This window comes from Leptonychotes weddellii, chromosome 10, assembly GCF_054177405.1.
Source record: "Leptonychotes weddellii isolate Sample4059 chromosome 10, ASM5417740v2, whole genome shotgun sequence".
NCBI lineage: Eukaryota > Metazoa > Chordata > Mammalia > Carnivora > Phocidae > Leptonychotes > Leptonychotes weddellii.
In genome coordinates, this window is record NC_138378.1 from 27,281,802 (window position 1) to 27,296,025 (window position 14,224).

Consider the following 14,224-nt stretch of genomic DNA (forward strand, 5'->3'; position numbering starts at 1 on the left):
TCATGAGCCTCTTGGAAGACCTCCACATTTTTGCTCTCCTCATGTTGGTCAGAGCTGGTCCACATGGACACACCCGCAAGGGAAGATGAAAATGCTTATTTGGCTTTTCCAGCCCCTCTCTTGGAAGGCAACAAGGGAGAAGGGGCTTGGGATGGCAGCTGGTCAGCTGTACCTGTCACAGAAGTCATCAAGAGCCTCGCTCCTGAGACCAACTTCATCAGCCTCACCTGGGAGCTCGCAAGAAACGCAGACCCCCCCCCCCCGCCGCCACCTCCTGAATCCGAGGCTGCATTTTAACAAGATGCCCAGGTGATTCATGTGAACATTAACAGCTAAGAAGATCAGGAGTCCACAAACTACAGCCTGGGGGCCAAGTCCAACCTGTCTTTATAAACAAAGTTTTATTGGGACACAGACATGCCTCCATGTTGATGTTATCGTCCATGGCCGCCTGTGCGTGACAATGCCAGAGTTGGGTAGCTGTGACAGAGACCACATAGCTTGCAAAGCCTAAAATATTTACTCTTTGCCCCTTGGCAGAACGGGCTTGCAGTCTCCCAGTCTGGACTGAGCTGAGGGCTGAGAGTATAGCTTGGTTGACAATGCTGCGGACAGATGTGACAAAGAAACAGTAAAGACAGACATTTCTTTTTTTCTTTTTTTTTTTTTTAAAGATTTTATTTATTTTTTAGAGAGTGAGCGAGAGAGAAACAGCATGAGAGGGGAGAGGGTCAGAGGGAGAAGCAGGCTCCCCGCTGAGCCGGGAGCCCGATGTGGGACTCGATCCCAGGATCCTGGGATCATGACCTGAGCCGAAGGCAGATGCTTAACCATCTGAGCCACCCAGGCGCCCCAAGACAGACATTTCTTTAGAATAAGAAAAACAGGAGGGCATGCAGGGAAGGAGAGGGAAGAGGCAGTAGAGCTGGAGACCCTGACAGGAAGGAAGGTAAGTCAGCATCCTGGGGGAGGGGCATGGTGGAGTCAAGGTTTCACATGAGAGCTTGAGGAAAGGATGGAAGGACAGACGTGGGGCAAGCATCCAGCTAATTGTTAAGGTGACAAGAGGGGCATCTACAGGCTCTTGGCTGGGTGGCCGTGGCATTTGGAATTTCCCACCATGCCGAGCATACAATGAGACATCAAGTGAGCATCTATCAATGGTTTTTGAAGGGAAAAAGGAACCTCAGGATACAAATTGAGGTTCCCGACAGAGCATTTTGCTTTCACTTCAAACGCCAGCCTCGCGTGCCTTCACACAAGCAAACCCTGTGGGATAGGGAGAGGACTGAGTCCTCCTAGTCCCAATACACAGCTGGGAAATGGTGGCCAAGAGGGGGTCAGTGACAATCCCGAGGTCGCCAAGCCAGGAGGTCATCTGCAGCTGGGCCCGGAACCCACGCCCCTGGGCCCAAGACCTTCCTCACTCGGAGGCTGCTTGAGAACCACAGAGACTGGGGGCTGGGGCTTCCGCCTGGGACAGCTTGCTGTTCGTGTGTGTTGGCCGCTCAGGGCCTCCAGTGATCTTTGTCAACAAATTGCAACACAATGGCAGGTTTTTGGAAGAGGTCTCTGATTTTGCGATACCTGGGCCCAAAAGTGAGCGTTGCATTTCTGTACCAGACTGAGCTTTTGCTGGAATGTGAGGTTGGGGGTGGGAGCCAGAGAGAGAGAGCAGGGTGCAATTTCTGCCAGGGCCTCAGGGAGACCAGAGTTGCCAGGAGGGGAGAATGCCAAGGGCAGTCTCTGTGGCCCTTCTCCTTTTCTGGGCAGCCCCCACCCCTGCCTTTTCCCCAAACATCCTCCAGCTCTGTTTCCCCAGCTGCCTGAGGCCTGTTCCCAGGGCTGAGGCTCCGGTGCCTGCTCTGATCCTCTTCGTTCCCCTTCCCAGACCCCGTCCAAACTTCTCTGGGCTGTGTCCTACCTCCTCAGGAACATTTCCTGAAACACTCACCCATGCTGATTCTGCCTGCCCTGCTTCCCTGCAGCAGAACCTGAATACGCTGGTGCAGGTGGCTTATTTTGGAGATGTTCCTCGGAAGCAGGACTTGGGGAGAAGGGTGGGGGAGGGGGGGTGTTAAGGAGGAAAAGTCCCACTGAGTTGTGTTATTAAGGTTGCTCTTTCGGTTAATGGCATAAAAATGTACCACAAGCACGCCCATTTTGAAGCTTTGGTGTAGAGGCATACAAATTTAGAATATTTTTCTCTTCTTGCATTAATACACCCTAAGCCTGTATATTTCCAGGAAGATTATCTGTGTTGAACTCTATTGTGTTTGGTATTAATAAAGCAACACTAACTTTCTTTAGTTGCTGTTTGCCTGGTATCTACTTCTATCCCTTTCCTTCCAGTCTTTCTGTGCCTCATACGTTGAGTGTAAATAAAATGTAGTTGGAGTGGAAAAGAATCCAGCTTTGTTTTTTAATAAGAGATTTTTACTTTATATTCTTTTATTGTTATTCTTGGTATAACTGCTTTTTTCGACCATTTTATTTTGGACATTTTATTTATTCCACTTTTTCTGTTTTGTTTTTGTTTTTTGTTTTTTCTCTTTCTTGTCAACTTTTGGGTTGGGAGAGGTTTTTACTTCTCCTTATTGAAATTTTTGCATCTTGGTTTTGAAGTTATATGCTTTATTCCATTATTTTATCTTTGTTACTGAAATTTTAACATGCACATTTAACTCAATGACTTCCCAATCAAGAATTTTACCCTCCTTCTGGGCCCTATGGTAATCTTTGAGCACTTTAATTTTGACACCTACCTCTCTACTTACTTGTAATTTATATCCAGAATTTTAGTTCTGTATTTAGTACTTTGGCACACAACTCAGGCATTAATATGATTATTGTTTTCTGAATCAGTTTCTGCTTAGATTTGCTCACATATTTTTCTTGCTTTACTTGTGCTCCATTCCTTCTTGCATCTCAGACCTTCCTCCAGGGATCATGATCTTTCTACTGGAAGCATGTCCTTGAGAACTTCCTTTAAGAAGGATCTGTACGTAGTACATGCTCTAAGCTTATTTTTACCTGAATATTTTAATTTTGCCTTCATTTTTTTTTTATTGTAGCAATATAATTAAAAATTATCTTAGGGGCACCTGAGTATTGTAGTCAGTTAAGTATCCAACTCTTGGTTTCAGCTCAGGTTGTGAGATCGAGTCCTGCATCAGGCCCCGTGCTCAGCATGGAGTCGGCTTGAGATTCTCTCTCCCTCTCCCTCTGCCCCTCCTGCTTGTGTTCTCTCTCTATCTCTCTCTAAAATAAATAAAATAAATCTTTAAAAAATTTTTTTCTTAAATATGTTTTGGAATATCTATGATTCCTTTTCCCCCCTCCTCAGTATATTCATTACTTTGGCATTTTGCATACAAGTTGTTTTTAATTGTTTTGGAATCAGCTTGTCAGGTGCTCTAAAAAGGAAATATACTGGGGCCATGGTTGGGAGTAAACCCAATGTAGTGATCAATCTGGGAAGGCATTGCCATCAATACTGAGTCTTTACACATCTATGAACCCTGTGGAAAAAAGTAACCACTGCTTTTTTTTTTTTTTTCTTTTTGGTTACTGTCATACATGAGATTTTTTTTTACCATTATTCTTTCTAATTTTCTATTTGGTTTTTGTTCGTATAGAAGAAAACTTTTGAATGTCATCTACTGATCTTGTGTCTGATTATTTACTGAACTCTGGTGTTAGTTCTAAAAGGTTTTGGTGGATTTATATTTGTTAGATGAACAGCTGTATTATTGTAAATAAGGACATATTTCTCACTTTTCTTCCAATAGTTATACGTCTAATTTTTTTTTTCTTGTTTTATTCTTTGTCTAGGACCTATTATTGCAAAACATCCTTGAAGGCTAGCGTCTCTGTATTGTTCCTGACTTTCATGTGACTATTTCTAATGTTTTACCATTCAGCTTGTTTCAAGTTTCCTGCAGAAAAAATTTTTAAAAATTTTCTTAAAGAAACTTTTTTCCTACTATTAGCTGAATGCAGTTTGCAAACAGTTGTGTGATTATGTGTGTGGGGGTTTGTTTTAGATCAGAGACCAGTGTTGAATTTTACTAACGGCCTTTCTGCATTGTATCAGTCCACGATTGCCACAATAACAATTATGTAACAATCACCCCATACGCAGTAGATTAGTACAATAATTAGTACTTACACATTTGTGGGTTGACTAGGATTTGGCTGTTACAAACATCTCTTATCCTTCTTGGACTAGTGATCCACCAGGGAAGGTTCTATGATGATGGCAGAAGTAGAAGAGGAGATGAGCAGAAACAAAGGATACCACAAAAGAGCTAGGCTTGAGACACACCCACTTCCACCCCATTCTCATTGGTGAAACCAAGTCACATGGCAAAGCCCAACAACAGTGTGAAGGTGGGGGAGGTATGCTCTGCCTCTGGAGGAAGGAACTCAAAGTCACATGGCAGAAAGTGTGGATACAGGAAAGGACAGAAAACTGGGAAGAGGAACACAATTGATTACATGCATCTATTGAGATATTTATAGACTCTGTCTCCCACCCTTGGATGTTATGTAATTATGTTAGTAAATGTCAAATTGTTGAAACATCATTGCATGCTTGGAATAAACCCTGCTTGTCTCCGTCCCTTATTCCTGTTATAATTAGATGGCTGGTTTTTATTTTCTAAAATTCTTCCTGTGATTAATAGGCTTCCACTGGTGATTGTGTAAAAGGGAAGACAGGACTCACTCCTGGGTGGGTTCTGCTAAAAGATTGTTTCGTGGGCGGGGGGTTCCCCCCTCTGTCTGAGGGGTAAGTAACCACCTGTGACTCTGTGCTTCCTCTGGCTGCTGGCTGTCCTGTGTCCTGATCTGGTGCAGGAATAGGTGCCTGGCTGTTGCTACTTTCCACAGACCGGGCGCGGGGGGGTGGGGTGGGGTGGGGTGGGAGTTACTGAGTGGCCCTGATGACATTTCCCTGTTACGGGTTGAATTGTGTCCATCCAGAATTAATATGTTGGAGCTCAAACCTCCAGCACCTCAGGATGTGACCTTACTTGGAAATAGGGTCATTGCAGATGTAATTAGTTACAACAAGGTCGTTAGGGTGGGCCCTAATCCAATAGGACTAGTGTCCTTATAAAAAGGGGAAGTTTGGACACACACTTGCACACAGGGAGAACATAGGCAGAGATCAGGGTGATATTTCTGCAAGTCAATGGACAAGATTGCCAGTCAACTACCAGAAGCTGGGGCAGAGGCATGGAATAGATTCTACCTCACAGATCTCAGAAGGAACCAACCTTGCTGATACTTTGATCTTGAACTTCTAGCCTCCAGATCCGTGAGGCAAAAAAAATTTCTGTGGCTTAAGTCATCTAATTTGTTGTACGTAACGGAAGCCCTAGGAAGCTAAAACACCCTCTTCCCCAAATAATCACACTGGCAAACACTTGAGAACCCCAGCTCATTCTTTGGGCCGATTAATTTTTCGCTCGGAGCTCTCTAACACTTCCCTTTCCCTGGAGTTTATTCTCTGCCTGTGTTTTTATTTGATGTTGCTTACAATCTTCTTTCCTTCACAGATTCGCTACCATCAACTTTCTAGTCAATATTTTTAATCAAGTGACCTCAGGCTCATTTTTCAGGATGTGATAGACTCATTCCCACATTGAATATAAACTTCTGTCATTCTTGCAGTTTGGGGCCATCTATTTCCCTGAACCAATTTTGGTACAGCTTTTATGAACTCTATTTTATGTATGAAAACAATGATGCCAATAGGGTCAATTACGCGTTTCTAGTCCTATAACCATTAGATGAAAGTTGCAGCTAGAATACAGGCACCCTAGTTCCTAAGTCGACATGTGTCCCACTGCCAGGAATGGCAGGATGATTGTCCGTGTGATGTTCTAGCAGATTATTAGAGCCCTCCTACAGCAACGTGTGAAGCATTGTTCTGGGGCCTCATGTGAGTTCAGTGCTGTGATCGGTTAGAGATGTGTACCGTGCATATAGGAGGAAGAAGTGGAAGTAGAGTGTTAAACCTGTTCTGTCTACACTAGTTTTGTGAATCTTCCAAATTTTGGCTCATGCTCTTGAGATTTTAATTTGCAAAGAATGCAAAGGAACCCCCAAACAATTAATTTTATGTTGAAAAGATTAGCTAATCTGTCAAATAGAGTAAAATATACTTTAAAAAAGTCTCGTATGTCAATTAAAAACTTTTTTTTTTTTAAATGGAGGTGGCAGTGGTGTAGACTAAAGAGTGAGCAGGGTCCAAGCTAAGTGGTTTTAAAATGGAGACATCTTTGCTGCTTACTCCAACCTCTTTCTCTTATAGCATGTGCCTTTTGGATCAAAGAGAGTGTTTGGCATCTGTTTCATTCCCACATTCCTCCATCAGTGTTTTCACTTCTCTAGAAGACTTGCCTCTCTCCTGACTACTGAAGGGAATGAAAGAACTGGTAATAGTGGCTGCATGTGGTTCAATAATCACCTCTCTTCAGCTTCATTCAAGATTTGCATTTTAAAGCAGGCTGACAAGAGCTGAGAGGACTTAGTCCGCTTCTCACCCATCCGTTACCCCTCCCCATCGTCTTCACTTCTCCCTTCTTTCAAGTCTTGCCTGCAGATGTTGAGGGGAGCCTGTAGAAAGACAATACTCTGGGTAGGATTTGGGGCCATAAAACTTTCAATTGGCTAGAAGATGTCTTGAGGGATGGGAAGAGGGATCGGTTTTGAAACCAGACTCCCCAGGGTTCAAATCCTGATTCTGCCATTCACTCACTAGGTGAACTTACACAAGTAGTTTAATTATCTTTGATCTCAATTCTTCCTCCTAAATCATGGGGACAGGACACGGATAAGCATTCCTATTTGTGGACTTGATATGATGAGTCCACAATATAATGGATATAAAGAACATTAGGCAGAGTATTCATTCATTTAGGCACGCACTCATGTATGCATCCGCCATTCATTTAGAGCATGTTTATGGAGGGTCTGCTATGTATTAGGCTCCGGGGATTTAAAGATAAACATGACATGGTTTCTATTCACGATGTTCTCAAAGTCTGGTGGGGGAATCACACGTTCCACCAATTCCAAGGATCATGTGCCAAGGTCATGAGCCTACGGGCACCCAGGAGCTATTCCACAGGAGGAAAGGGGTGGTGACGGGGAACATCCCCTAGAATAAATCTGGAGAGCTGAAGCTAAAGAGATGAAAGAGGTGCTTTTCGGGACGTGATAGAAGAGTGGCCACCAAAGCCAGAGGAATTTTCCCTTCATTGAGGAGCAGTGCTGTCTCTATGGGAAATGCTCATTTTTGGCTCTGCCTCATTTCTGGGGACTTGGAATTTGAGTCATCCCTGAAGGATCTTGTGAGATGAAGCCCTTCTTCTGTGTTAAGGAATGATCTTATCTACAGGATGAGATAAAGGGACAGCATGTTGGCAGTTGACAGTACCAGTCCTCCTTCGGCCCCAGGAGTCTGGGGGGTTGGTCCCATGGGGGCTGTTTCTGGGGAGGGAGGAGGCAGGTAGCCTAGGGACACAGCCCCATCTAGGGAAGGTGGAGACATACAGCGTGGGCCTCCCTGAAGAGGCCTGCAGTTACCCGTTTATATTTAGCCAATAAAATGAAATGTGCCTGTGGAGGGTGGATGTAAGTTATTATTTATTGCTTTGCAGAAAACTCCCACACAGGGCTCTCTGGCAAGGGAAACTTTGCAAAGAATTTCTGGCAGCAGCAAGGTATGCCTTTTATTTCCAGTGGGCTAAATGCTTTGCTTCCAGTGTTTGTCAACGTGTCACCATTAAGAAGGGAAACAAAATCGAAGGATGCATTTCTGGCCAAACTTATTCATTAGGTAACCTGTATATATTGAGCACCTCCTCTGTTCTAGATGCTGGGGGTAGAGTGGTAGCTAAGTCAGATGGCCCTGTTCTGAGGGAAGTGGTAAAGACAGATGATAACAGCTAATAACATTTGGGGGTGTGGGCCCAAGAATCACCCCCTCTCCATTCTGGGTTCTGATGATAGAGGGTCATGAGACACATGAAAACCAAGACGTCATCAATGGCTGGGAAATACCGGATAGTCCACCAAATTCAGAACTCTCTGGTATCAGACAGATTGGAGAAGCTGGATGAGATTTGAAGCCAAAGTAGGACCTTCCCACTCTTTTCTCCAAATCTAGACCTTGGGACCTGTGCCCAAAAAGTCCTTAGCTCTCTCACCCAGCCAGCCTCAGACCTGTTGCCAGAAAACTAGAGAAAGAACAACTGTGGGAGACGGGCCAACGTAGCCTTCCATATCCCACACTCTAGAGCTAATTAGGCAGAAAATAATTGCTCCGTCGCTCCAAAACAGGCCAGTTTCTTTGGTCACAAAGGCTTATATATTCTTATTCTGTCTCCAGGTCCTCTCTTTGGGAAACTGCCCCTCCTCCATGCCAGATGCTTCTGGAGAGCCTTGCCAGCCAAGGGGTGGGAACACATACTGAAGCTGGCCAATCAGAACACTGTTCATATAACCCAGCCAATCAGGGATCCTTGCTGGGGTTGATGTGGGTTGTGAGAGACAAAGGGTCTCTGCGATCTCTGAGATGCACTGTGAGGAAGTGGAAAGATCACCTGGAGCTTTCTTTGCCAGCAGGAAGAAGGAATGTAGCTTTAGCATGAAGTGACTCCTACCAGGGGTGTGGCCCCTTGGGCATCACTCTAACTTCAGAATCCCAGAATAGGGCGTGGAATATGTCCCTCAGGCTGGAGATAGATATAAATATAAATATAAATATAAATATAAATATAAATATAAGTATAAATATAAATATAAATATATATACATATGAGAGGGAAGGAGATTGATTTTAAGGAATTGGCTTGCCCCATTGTGGAAACTGGCATGTCCAAAATCAGATGGGGTAGGCCAGCAGGTTGGAGGCTCAGGAAATTGTTGCAGTTCGAGTCTAAAGGTAATCTGCTGGCAGAATTCCTTCTTGCTTGGGGAAAGTCAGTCATTATTCTAGTAAGCTTTCAACTGATTAGATGAGGCCCACCCACATTATGGAGGGCAATGTGCTTTACTCAAATTGGGAGTCCACCAATTTAAATGTTAATCTCATCCCCCTTCCGCCCACCCCCCCCCCAAAAAACCCCACCTTCACAGAAACATTCAGATTAATGTTTGACCCAATATCTGGGCATCATGGCCCAGCCAATTCGACACATAAAATTTACTACCACAGGGATCCAGTCTTTGAAGCCCCGCATTGGTCAGTCCATAGAAATGGCTGCCCCCAAGAAGGGATGTAACCTTTGGGGAGATAGCCCCATCCCAGGGAGGAGAGAGAGTCAACACTCTTGGCAGCTGAGGGAGCAAGTGTCTCTGGACAACATGTCCCAACTCCGCTGCATCTCCTTATGGCTGACTCAGGCCCTGTGCATCTTGCAGTCACTCACTCTTCATTGGGCGGTCATTCTCTCTCCTTACTGACACCCACTCTCTGGGGCAGGACCTGAGTCTCCTCACAGCCCAGGCCTGGGACACTACAATTTGTTATTTGGTTGTTTGCAGGACTTTCCTAGAAGGATGTTTCCTCTTTTCCAGCTTTCTAGTCAATATGAAAACATGGTAACTTCTTAAAAACAAGACAACACCCTGCCTTTTCTCTGTCTTGCCAACAGTTCTGATTTTTTAAAAAAGAGGGCTTAAAATATTTTTGAACATGAAGAACCTAATCTTTCTGGAGGAAGTCACTGGTAGTAACAAGCTTCCCATAAAGAAATGACCCCTGACCTCAGTTGTTTTGTAGAGAGGCCTCAGCTGGCCATCTCCTCCCTGAAGTGAAAGCTGCTAATGAGTTGCAGCATTCCAGAATGGAGTGTGGTGGTGTCTTCTCCCTCCCTGCCTTCCTGTCCCCCCTCCTCCTACCCTCCCTTCCTCTCTCTTCTCCAATTGCCTAGAGTCAAATATATGAGATTCTAGCCAGGGGAGGGCAGACGAAGGAGGAAAGAGGGAGAACATGATAAGTCCGCTAAAGAGATGGCCCTCAGTTATTTAGTGGTAAGCGATGGCCCATGTCCCCTATTCCGGGGCTCCTCAGAGGGCAGTCCATGAACCAGCATCATCAGTGAACCCGGTAGAACTTCAAATCATAGATCCCTCCCCAGTCCTGCTGAATCACAGACTCTTGCAGGTGAAGACCAGGAATCTATGTTTTCACAAGCCCTCCTACTGATTTTTGTGCATGCTTATGTTTGAGAAAAACTGTAAAACCTCTTTCCTCCCAACCACACTTTGGAGCTAGCGTAAGCAGAGTGGGCAACTGGCGATCATTCAGAGAATTTAGGGAGCAGCTAAATATGCTCCCCTCCACTCTCCCCTCTATGCAGAAGTCATCTACTTCCCACAGCATCTACTACCCGTGCCTAAAATCCCTCCATTAGAGCCAAAGTGTGGGCTGCCAGTCGGTCTCTGTGAAAATGCACCTTTCTTACCCCTTTCAACACACCATCTACTTCTACCTTTTGTTTCCCCTTTTCCCTCCTCAAGGAAAAGCTTTGGAAGAGAATGTTCAGACATAACGCAAATGGCAGGGATTCTAGAAACTGGGGTGGTTGGTAATCATGATGGTGGTGCAAGCTACTTTAAACTCAAGATGTTCAAATCTCAAGGTACTGGTCATAGGTGACAACCGACCTGAGCTTATTGGTCACACATCTAAGGACTGACCCACTATCTGACACCTGGTCGTATCGTTATAGCATCTCTCTAGACCCCAAGGTCACTGGAGTCAATGACTCTGTGTTCCGTGTAAGTCTATTTTCTTAATAGTAAGAAAATTAGCTTTTAGAAGTTTGTTGTATCATCTGTGAAGTAAAAGGAAAGACACTAATTTATACTTAGGTTTCCCTAAGTGTTTTGAGAGCACGCAGAGTCTTGTGTAGCTAATGGTTTTAACATAAAAAATTGAGGGAGGTTGGGAACACATTCCCCATAGCCTCCTAGTGCCAAGCTCCTTGGACATGCTCTTTCCAGCAGAGTGGGGCCTGAGAGCAGGACTATGAGAACTGCTGTCCTTGCCTCGCCCACCAGCATCCAGGTGTTACCATTGTCCAGAGGGCCTCAGTTAATACCCAGCATGGTACTGGCACTTAAAAATGGTAATTTCTGGAATCGTGATGATTTTTCCTCACATAGCACAAACTGAATAGGAAAATAACTGCCCACCAAGGGAGAATTGAGAAGCTTTGTGTTTCAAGGGCTCCTTCTGAAGAATGTTAGTTTTTTGTTGTTGTTGTTGTTTTTAAACCAAGGGATGCAAAAGCCATTCGAGAAAGTGTGAACTAAGCTTGTCCGAAATAATGTAGCCAGGTCAGGTGTTTCCAATTCAGAACTGTGAGCCAGGAATTAGGCCTTGAAGATTCTCTTCTTGCCACCCTACCCTCCATGTCTCTGGGCAATGTCCCTGGTTTCCCTTGGACCAAAATGACAATTATCAGACAGTCTGAGAGATAATTTTGTAATGTTGCTATGAGACCACTTTAACTCTCCGTTTGAAAACTTAATCTAAATGGTGCTATAGACTATTATGGGGCAAAAGGATTTGAGTTATTTGAGAAAACAGTTTCTAAACAAATAATACAGGAAGTAATCTGTAAAAGGCAGGATGCTGGAGGTTTGCCAGAGGCTGTCTTAATTCAACCTAGGTGGGAAGAGGAGGTAGACAGAAGTGTATCTCCACTTATGGATGTGTATTTACGTCAAGTCATGATGGAAGGAAGCTTATGTGCTTTTTTTTAAAAAAAAGATTTATTTATGTGAGAGAGAGCACGTGGTGCACATGGGGGAGGTAGAGGGGCAGAGAGAGGAGAAAGAGAATCCTAAGCAGGCTCCACGTGGAGCCCGACACAGGGCACTCTCTCACGACACCGAGATCATGACCTGAGCTGAAATCAAGAGTTAGGCGCTTGACCGACTGAGCCCCCCAGGGGCCCCAGAAGCTTATGTTCTTATCGCTGGTGATTTGGAGGCAGTCACTGAAACAGCCTTCACTCAATGGAGCAATGGGTTCCAAATATCCTGCTTGTTAGAGGCCTCCAGCTCCCTCTGGGAGATATTCCTGAGCACCCTGCATCATGCAGACAGGACCCCAGCCTCACAGACCTCATGGGCTGTTGGGGAGTAGGGGAGCCCTAAAGATCTTCCTGGTAGCCTCTTAAGTGGAATATCATCCTTGTCCCCTCATTCTCAGTTCCCAGGCCTGCTAGGGAAAGGCAGGAGGACCACAGGGTTATTGTGCCCTGTTTCTCTGGAGCACTTAGAATGTTCCAAATTGAGTGAGATGGCTTCAGATGGTATATTAGCCAGGGTTTTTCAGAGAAGCAGAACCAAGAGGATATCTATATATCTCTGTATATTTCAGACTGGAAGTTACAGCATCAGCTCTCTTGGTTCTCTGACTGCAGATCTTGAAACTTCTCAGCCACTATAATCATATGATTCTTGATAATACATCAAATGTATTCTTTATAATAAATATATACACATATAGATCATTATATATACATATAAATTATATACGTACACATTTACATGTTTATTTGTAGGCATCAGATCAGACAATTATGGAGGCTAAGTCTCAAGACCCAGGAAGAGCTATGCAGAATATACGGGGAGAAAAACTAGCAAAACTTAAGAGTAAAAAGCAAACAGTTCAATTAGAAAATGGACAGCAAACACAAAAAACAAATTCTCTAAAGAGGATGTATGGATGGAAACAAGCACATGAAAAGATGTTCAACATCATTACCTGTCAGGGAAATGCAAGTTAAAAGCAGCACTGCTATCAGTACACATCTATCAGAGTGGCTAAAATAAAAAATAGTGCCAACACCAAATGCTGGTGAGGATGCAAAAAATTGGATTGCTCATGCATTGTTGGTGGGACTATAAAATGGTTTAGCCACTTCCAAAACCATGTGACAGTTCTTTATAGAATTAAACATACAATTACTATATAACTCAGCAATTGCACTCGGGAATGTATCCCTAAGAATGAAAATTTATATTCTCACAAAATCCTCTATACACATGTTTGTCACAGCTTTATTTGTGATAGCTAAAAACTGGAATCAGCTCAGTTAACAAATGGACTACTTGCACTCAATCCTTGTCTCAAGATCTGCTTTTAGAGATCGCTAAGACACATATGAAGAAAACTAACAGTATGAAAGCAGAAACCCAGGAAAGCAAACATAACAGACTCCTGGGGAAACAAGTAATTCAGCAAATGAAACAATGTAAAACACCATGACCCCCACAACGCTTAAATTTATATTAACAGATTCATTTAACAAGATGTTGCAGCTATAAAATGAGAACAAGCTGCTATTTAAATGGAACAATTAGGGAACAACAACAACAAAAGGATTTCTGGAAGTTAAATTTGTGATTGGTAAAATACAAACAAAAAAATGTAATAGTTGAAACTTGAAGATCATGTCTGGAAATTTCCCAGAATAGAGAGACAGAAGACATATTGCCTCACCCTCTGATAAAAAGAACAGTTAAGCACCATAGAGAATTAAACCAGGAGTTCCATTGCTCCTCCCCACAGATTTGCTTTCTTCCTCTGTCATTCACTCCTAAATATTGTATGATTGTCATGGTGCTTTTCTCTTAAGCAATGAGTCATTTAGAACTGTGCCTTCTAGATGATATAATACTTTATGTGGAAAACCCAAAAGACTCCACCCCAAAACTGCTAAAACTCATACAAGAATTCAGTAAAGTGGCAGGATATAAAATCAATGCACAGAAATCAGTTGCATTTCTATACACCAACAACAAGAGAGAAGAAAGAGAAATTAGGGAGTCGATCCCACTTACAATTGCGCCCAAAACCATAAGATACCTAGGAATAAATCTAACCAAAGAGACAAAGAATCTGTACTCAGAAAACTATAGAATACTCATGAAAGAAATTCAGGAAGACACAAAAAAATGGAAAAACGTTCCATGCTCATGGATTAGAAGAACAAATATTGTGAAGATGTCAATGCTACCTAGAGCAATCTACACATTTAAAGCAATCCCTATCAAAATACCATCCACTTTTTTCAAAGAAATGGAACAAATAATCCTAAAATTTGTATGGAACCAGAAAAGATCCCGAATAGCCAGAGGAATGTTGAAAAAGAAAAGCAAAGCTGGTGGCATCACAATTCCAGATTTC

General features: G+C 43.5%; 1 long non-coding RNA gene across 2 annotated transcripts in view; it reads left to right on the forward strand.

Annotated features, from left to right (window-relative positions):
• Positions 1-854: 854 nt before the first annotated feature.
• The window catches only part of LOC145723825 (uncharacterized), a 76,959-nt gene continuing 63,589 nt past the window's right edge, over positions 855-14,224 (forward strand). Inside the window, exon 1 of one of the 2 annotated variants that reach the window (XR_014149147.1) lies at positions 855-949. This is a non-coding gene — a long non-coding RNA (uncharacterized LOC145723825). The remainder of the gene's footprint in view (positions 950-14,224) is intronic. The other variant, XR_014149148.1, reaches the window with a different exon arrangement.